General features: G+C 48.2%; 1 protein-coding gene across 1 annotated transcript in view; it reads right to left on the reverse strand.

The window, feature by feature from the left end:
* Window positions 1-5,882, reverse strand: part of GSN (gelsolin) — a 48,021-nt gene extending 42,139 nt beyond the window's left edge. Inside the window, exon 1 of the mRNA XM_028161451.2 lies at window positions 5,841-5,882. The gene's annotated coding sequence lies outside the window, so the exon portion shown is untranslated. The remainder of the gene's footprint in view (window positions 1-5,840) is intronic.
* Window positions 5,883-7,934: the final 2,052 nt, after the last annotated feature.

Below are 7,934 nucleotides of genomic sequence, written 5' to 3' on the forward strand. Positions count from 1 at the left end.
TGAAAATAAAAATGGCTGGTGAGAATAAAAATGGCTGCAACCTTTCTGGGCAGCAACTTGGCAAAATGTAGCAAAACCTGTAAAATACATCATTTTGACCCAGAAACTCCAATTCTTGGGTACCCTTCAAAGAAATAATGAAAAAAGAATAATGTAAGCAATAGTATGTTCATTGCAGCACTGTTTATAAACAGGCTAAATGCCTACTGATAGAGGGTCAGTTAAGTGAAACACAGTATATTCATTCCTCAGATATAATTATAGAGTGATTAAGTCAGATCAGCACATATATTCATAATAAAAAGGTAAAACCTGATTTTTTTTACAAATAAAATGCATAATTTCACTTCTTTAATTCCCTGGACTATTGGAACAAAAGGTTTAAAATAGCAATAGACATGCATTTATCTACTTATGTTATAGTATACTTTAAAAATTATTTAAAAATTAAATTTAGAGCCCTTGCCAGTTTGGCTCAGTGGATAGAGCGTCGGGTTGCTGACTGGAGTCCCAGATTCGATTCCGGTCAAAGGCATGTACCTCAGCTGCAGGCTCAATCCCTGGCCCTGGTCAGACGTGTGCGGAAGGCAACCAATCAATGTCTCTCTCTCACATGGGTGTTTTTCTCTATCCGTCTCTCCCCCTCCCTTCCACTCACTCTAAAAATCAATGGAAAAATATCCTCGGTGAGGATTAACAACAACAAAAATTAAACTTACAGTCCTGAAAAACATGAGAAAATATTTATGTTATACTGTTGAAAGAAACAAAAAGTCAGAATAGAAAATTATAAATGTGGTATGACCACAGTTATGTGAGGGTAAAAAAAAGTACTGAAAACATCAGGAAGGAAATGTGCCCAAATGTTAGCAGTGATTATCTCTGGTTGGCAGAATTATAGACAGTTCTTATTTTTTATACTTTTTTATTTTCCAAATTTCCTATCATCAACATTTGTTATAATTAGAAAAAGAAAAAAAGGTTCTTGGAGGAGGGGAGAAAAAAATCGCCCCATATTCCATGGGTATTCCACCCGTAGCACTTTGCTACTCCCAAAAAAATTAACTAGTATTTACCCAGTATCTACCAAGGGCCCAGCCCAGCCATAGGTGCTATGGAAGGAAATGAAGGGCTAGGCTCCACCCTGAAAGCTTACATATATCATAAAAATATTCTTTGCTTGGCAAATAAACTGGTCCCACATGATATCCTTGTTGAGGCTGGAAAGTAATAAGGCTGTTTGCTCAACAGCAGAATCAACGAACCCATTCCCACTGGTGTGGTGCCTTCATCAGAGTTCCCTGAGAGACACCATGGCTCAAACCATTTCTGGAGTCCCTTTGGGAAAAGAACATTTCAGGGATGCTTTACAGCCCAGGAAGAAAACTGTTATCCCTTAGTCCAAGCATTGAAAGCAAGAGGCACAGAGGCTCCTTCTGAGGCAGAAAACACAAGGCACCAGGAAGGAGTTGGATGGAGGGCCCAGGGAGGAACCTAACTGGCCATGTGGCCTGGGCAAGAGAACTCATATCTCCAGGCCTCGATTTTTTCACCTGTAAAATGGGGCCCATAATGACAACCTCAGGACTCCTGTGAGGCTCAAAGAAGAAAAAGTAAGTCATTTCATCTCTCTAGGCCAAGCCCCAGTTTCCTCATCTGTAAAACTGAGTCATTATCACCTCTTTAACAGGGCTGTTAAAAGATTAAACAAGACAGTATAGACAAAAGGTGAGCACACACAGTAAGCATCCTACATACATATGATGGCCATGATTCTTATTGCTTGTAGAACAGGGAATAGGATGCATAAATGAATCAGACCTCAACTTCCTTATCTGCAAAATGGGGCAACCAATTCAGTCCACAAAGACCAAATTCATGAAAAGTGGTCGACTCTCCAGCTGGCACTGGCACAAGTAACTTAAACACAGACAGCTGCTGTGGGCTCACTTTGTGCTCCCAGAAGTGCAGGTCCCATGTTCCTGCACCGAGCAAAAAGCCCTCTGACTCAAGGCCATCTGAACCCAGAAAGCCTGACATTACCCTGTCCACCCCCACTAGTGCAGAGTGAACACTGGGGCCCAGAGAAAGGTACATATTAGCACAAGTCACCCCGTGCTTTGTCAGTGGCAAAACCAGGAAGGACCACGCTCACCACTTTTCTCTGCCCTGCCCTTACGTAGCTGATGTGGTCCCAGGCAAATGGCAGAATGAGGAAGAGAGGGGAAGCCCGAGAGCAGCAGGAACCCAGCCTGTCTGTGGTCTCCAAACTCACAAACCACATCAGGCTGAAATATGACACACGCTCATGCACTTGAAAGAGAGGAGATATTTTTACTTAACATCCCCCAGCTGCCTAAACACTGGTCTCTTTCTTTCCCTGCCCCCCAAAATGCGTAACTCCTGCTTTTTCCTGCTTCTGCAGGCATTTTCTCAGGGAATAACCGTGGGGCAGGGGTGGGGGGGCTTCCACTTTTCCTGGCTTTCCCAGAAAACTTTCCAGAACATGGGCTCAAATGGTAAAGGGACAGAGGACTGGTTCTTGCTGGGTTCCCAACTCAACAGGTGACCTTGGGCAAGTCTTGCGTTGTCTGAAATAAAGGAAAAAGTGAGCCGGAGTCCTCTTGATAGTACAGAAAAGTGTTTACAAACAGCCCAGGGAGGCCCCTCCAGGCCTCTCTGCTACAAGATCAAGCCATGCACTCTGACTCGTGTTCACTGTCACAGCCACAACAAAACTCCCCCATCAGTACTCACGTCAGAGCGAGATGGAACCTTCTGGAGAATGTCTGCAGTGATTAAGATCTCTGGCTCTCTCATCAGAGCTCTGGAGTCCTGGTACCATCACCCAATAGTCTCACAACCCAAGGCGCGTTATTTAGCCTCTCGAAGAGGGATAATAATTTCGACCTCAGCGGAATGGTAGTGAGGAATCAACAAAGTAATTAATGTCCCAGCAGTTGGTATTCGAAAAGGCAGCTTTCTATGATTATGATGCAGATCAACGCCCCCCTCCACCCCCATTTTACAGAGAGCCAGGACTTGCCCAAGTTCACTCAGAAGAATTAACAGTGTGGCTCCACTCCCAAGTCGGTGCTTTTAACTTCTCTCAGTCCTACAGTCTCGAATAAGAATATGTACATCCTTAGAGATTGTAGGGTTAGGCTGTAAAGTTGCTTGAAGAAAATCAAAGACCAAAGCTTCAGCTAAGGACTACAGACCATGAATAAATCATTTCTATGACTTGGCAATTTCTCCTGAAAGACCCAAACTACCCACACAGATGAGCAGGGGGAAGTAACCTACTGACACTGGATGGCCAAGACGTTGTGAAGGCAGCCAATCAACAACAGCTCTTGCTTGTAATAGTTTGGCACAAGTGCACACACAGCTGTTAACAGTAACTACCTCTGGGGGAAAAGAGGGTTTGGAGAGATGAAAGTCACTCTATACTCTTCTCCATGTTTGAATCTTTAACAATATAAATTTGCTTAAAAAAGAAGAAAAAAAACAACACAGCAAAACTCAGAATAACTTAGCAGCTTTATCCAATAGGTATAAGCCTGTTGTCTGCTTTTAGATGAAATTTATGGCAAGTTTGGAAATCCAATGCATCTCCTACCATCCGCCACCAGATTGAGAGTTTTTATCTTTGCTCTAGCCAAAAATCCTTTCTCGACTCCTCATTGTCTTTAAAATGAAGTCCAAACCCTTAGTTTACAATCAAGTTCCATCTTTACTCAGTCTCAACTCCCATCACTCTACCCTTTCCCCATCCTCCATTATAGCCAAGTGGATTGCTCAGAAAACCTCAGTGCCTTTGCACAAGCTGTTCCTGTTTCTTAAAATGTCTTTTCCCTCCATCTCTTTATCTCCTGGGAAACTATTGCTCATTTCTGAGGCCTGGGTCACCCAGACATAGTCACCCCTCTTACAGACTATCAGTATCCCATGACTGTGTCGACCACTCCAGATGGGAAGTATCTTGAGGATACAGAGCTCTGTCCTCCTCAGGGGTTCTTGGGCCCTCGCAGGACAAGGCACTAGACCCAAGAGTACTGAATCAAGGAAGCAGGGAGGAAGGAAATGCCATGAGAGGCAAACCCTGCAGCCTCCCCTCCAGGGAGCTGCCTGCTTTCCAAGTTCACATTAGTCCATAATAAAAAAGACTATGGAAAATTCTGGAGTAAAGTTTCCTTCCCTGATTCACAGGGAAACCTTCTTTGCTGCTGTATAACTCACGCCAGTGCCAACTCAAGCTCCTCCGGCTGTTTACAATTTCCCTGGCATTTATAAATAGTGAGGCCTCAGAAAGGAAAATGGAGTCTCAAGGGAGCTGGATGCCCACTGACTCCTCTCCTTCCCTTCTTCCTCTGTTCTAAGCCTCTTCCTCTTAACATCCCCAAAGAACACCAACCAGCACCCCCAAGTGTGTGTAAGGGTGGAGGAGAAGTACCCTTAGTGAATGGAAACTCAAAAAAAGAGTCTAAGACCCAGTGGGAGTGGCTCAGTTGGTTGAGCGTAGTCCTGTGCACCAAAAGGTTGCTGGTTTGATTCTTGGTCAGAGAACATACCTGGGCTACAGAAGGCAACTGATTGATGTTGCTCTCTCACATTGATGTCTCTCTCTCTCCCTCCCCTCTTCCCTCCCTCACTTTCTCTCTTCCTTCTCTAAGCATATCCTTTGTGAGGATTAAAAAACCAAAAAACTATTAAAAAAAAAAAAAAAAAGAGTCTAAGGTACCACCAGCTAGAAGGAGTCACCCGAGAGCCCACTGGAACTGGGTCCCAGCCCTGCCCCTTCCTCACTATGTGACTATGAGCCTGTCACAAACTCTCAACGCACTTCAGTTCTCTCAGCTATGGCATGGGGCTGGGGTCAGACTTCAGCAAGCTATGCTCACTGTAAAGTACAGTGCAGGAAAAGGTCGAGGTGCCCTGGTCAAAATGTGATCCTGGGATAACAGGATGTGCAGGACTAAGTCTTTGAGAAGTCCTCCAGGCCAAACAAAAGCAGAACCTCCCCCAGCAGCCCTGCCTTCTGCTCTGAGGAAGGTGTGAGGGCAGAATAAAGGGTAGATGTCTGGGCAGATGAGGGGCTACAGAAGATGTCCCAAAGCTTCCAAGGACCCAGGCTTGCCCTTCGGCATGGCCCAGAGGTCTGGGGACCCAGGGAGAAAGGGAGATTCCAATCACTACCTTCAATTTTGAAAGAAGTTTGCCTGTGAGTCAGGGAAGGGAACAAATACTGTAGCACTGAGAAGACCACACCTACTGGTAGCAAATGCAAGAAGATTTCCCACGAGTGCAAGGAAAACTTTCTAACAGTGCTGGGTCCAGAACGAGGAAGGAGGTGGGAGGCTCCTCATCACCCAGGACGAGCAAGCAAAGGCATTATATTACCCTGGAGTCAAGAATTCGTGGAGCAGGCTCCCCAGCGGAGCCACCGCCCAGACTTCGGGCGAGCGATTACCTCCAAGCCCCGGTCAGGTACACCGAGTGCCTTGCGAGGTTGCCCTGGGCTCAGTTCCACCAGCCGCGGGGGCGGGGTCGATGTTTGCAGCACAACGGGGCCTGTGGGTGAGGCCCAATCCCCTCCTCCCCTGCCTACCCACCCACCCCCCCCCCCCCCCAACCCAAACCTCCTTGGTCCTCTGGAAGACAAGCTAGGTGAGAGAGAAAGCCCTTCTCCAGCGTTGCCCCCGCCGTCCGAGGTCCAGGCGCCAGACCGGGAGGGGAGCTCTAGACCGGAATGGGGGCCGGGGGTGGGGAGGGAGGGGGAGGACCCATAGGACCGAGATCTCCAGATGCCCCGGGTCGTAGCCGCCCCCTTCCCCTACCTGCGGCTGCGGCGCTGGCGACGGCGGCTGCTGGGTCCAGCTGTGCTCAGCTGGTTCCGGGAGGGCCGGGCGAGAGCGCTGCGGTCGGTGGGCCGGGATGGGCAGGGCGCTGGCCGGAGCCGCCCTCGGGGCGGGGCGGCCGGGATAGGGGTGTAGGGGGGAAGGGAGGGGGCAGGAGCGCCGGCCCCTCCCTTAGGCTGCCGGGAGAATGGCGACACTGCCTTCCACTGCCTTCGGGCTAACCTTCTGTCTCCTGGCCAACCCTCGCTACTTGCCCAGGAAGGAAACAAGCTCCCTGCTTTAGATGCGAGGAAACTGAGGCCCGGGGCACTCCGGGGACAGCTGCTGGAGCTTGGAGGCGGGGAGGAGCGACTGGGCTGGGCTCGAGTCCGAGAGCTCAGTTGGGATGGGCAGCGTGCCATGTTCCACTAGGACCAGCGGAGGCTTATTTCAGCTCCCGCGAGGTCCTACTTCCCAAGTAAAGCCTTCCGCGGGTGAAATGAGCTACTCACAAAAGCAGGGAAGGTGCAAGCAGCAGCTAGACCCGCTGATAGGGAATAAATGCGAAGGATGATTCCCAACTTCATTCAGAGCGAAGAAACAAGAAATGGCAAATTGCATCCCTGTCCTTAAGTGAAAACAGGGAGCAGAGCTTTTGCAGCCAGGCCGCCTGGGTTGCAACTCCTGACACTAGTCCGTAACTTTAGGCAAGTGACTTAACATGTCAAAGTCTCAGTTTCCTCTCTGTAAAATTGCGACTTCATGGGGCTGTTGGGAAGACTCAGTGAGAGAAGGACTCAGCACAATGGCAGGTACTGTGAGTTCTCTATAAACGGAAGTTCTTGTTAGTGTGAAGGCAGATATTATTTTAGGTGGTTAAGCAAATCCACAGTTAGAAAGATGAATGCAAGGTAATGTAAACAAGTGTAATATTTTATTTATCTCAAAGCACGTCACATGCATTTGAGAGATAGCCATTTAGGATGGAGCAGGACTGCAGTCCTGGTGCAAATGTGGGTTCCCCGGCCTCCTGCAGCTGCTCTGGGGCTCCAAGTCAGGAGACTCACACAACAGGAGACTGGACCAGGTGACCAAGATGTCCATTCCCAGCACAGGTGCTGGCAGCAGCCCCATGTTCAGGTGGGTTAAATCTCCCTCTAACACGAGGTACCTGTCAGGCTGGGAATCAGAGCAGTAAAGAGGCCAAGAGCAGTTCCTGGTTTTTCCATTGAGTAGCAGCCAGGGAAGCAGAGGGCCTGGGGAATCCCAGCCTGGCTCTTCCTCCTGACCCTTCTTTTTGTACAACACTTGGAATTAGAGGAACCATTTCTTGAACACCTGGTCCATGCTCTAGGCTTCCCAGGTGCTACCAACTTTCCACCTCACTTCCCTACCCTTGCCCCCAACATATACACACAAGGTAGGCATTACCAGGTGCAGTTTTGAGATAGGGAAGCTAAGGCATAGAGAAGTTTGAATAGCTGTCCTGAGCACACAAGTGACACCACACAGACTGAGTCTTTGGCCCTCTCTCCTTTGCTCAATGTCCTGTGTCATACTCTGACACCCTTCCTGACTTGGGAAACTCTGCCCAGTTCCACTTTCTCCCATAACTGAAGCAGGATGCCCAACCTCAGGGAGGCTCACACCCTCTCTGCCATCCCTGCTTTTTCCAGACTCCTGGGGCCCACTCTGGGGTAGGTGGGGAGAAAAGCAGAAATGCAGACTGTTTGGCTTTGAGCTCTTTGATTACAACTTCCAGCATACACATGTCCTGTTATTATCTAACATATCATTTCCAACCCTGGCAACTTCTCTCAGGCCCGGAGAGGTTAACCTCTGAATCTCTGTGTCCACTGAACTGGAGAATATCACATTGGGATGGAGGAGACACTGGAGAACATCTGGTCCAACCCCTCAATGTAGAAATGGGGGAACTCAGGCCTAGAGAGCAGAGACTTGCACCCATAACTCTGTGATTGCTCCATTTTGTACTGGAAAAGCCCGTAAACCTAGGCTATCACCAGAAATAATTTAAAATAATGATGATAACCAATATTTATACTGGAGGGCCACCCAAATTCCTAGTGTTTT

Source organism: Eptesicus fuscus, chromosome 15, assembly GCF_027574615.1.
Source record: "Eptesicus fuscus isolate TK198812 chromosome 15, DD_ASM_mEF_20220401, whole genome shotgun sequence".
NCBI classification, from domain to species: domain Eukaryota; kingdom Metazoa; phylum Chordata; class Mammalia; order Chiroptera; family Vespertilionidae; genus Eptesicus; species Eptesicus fuscus.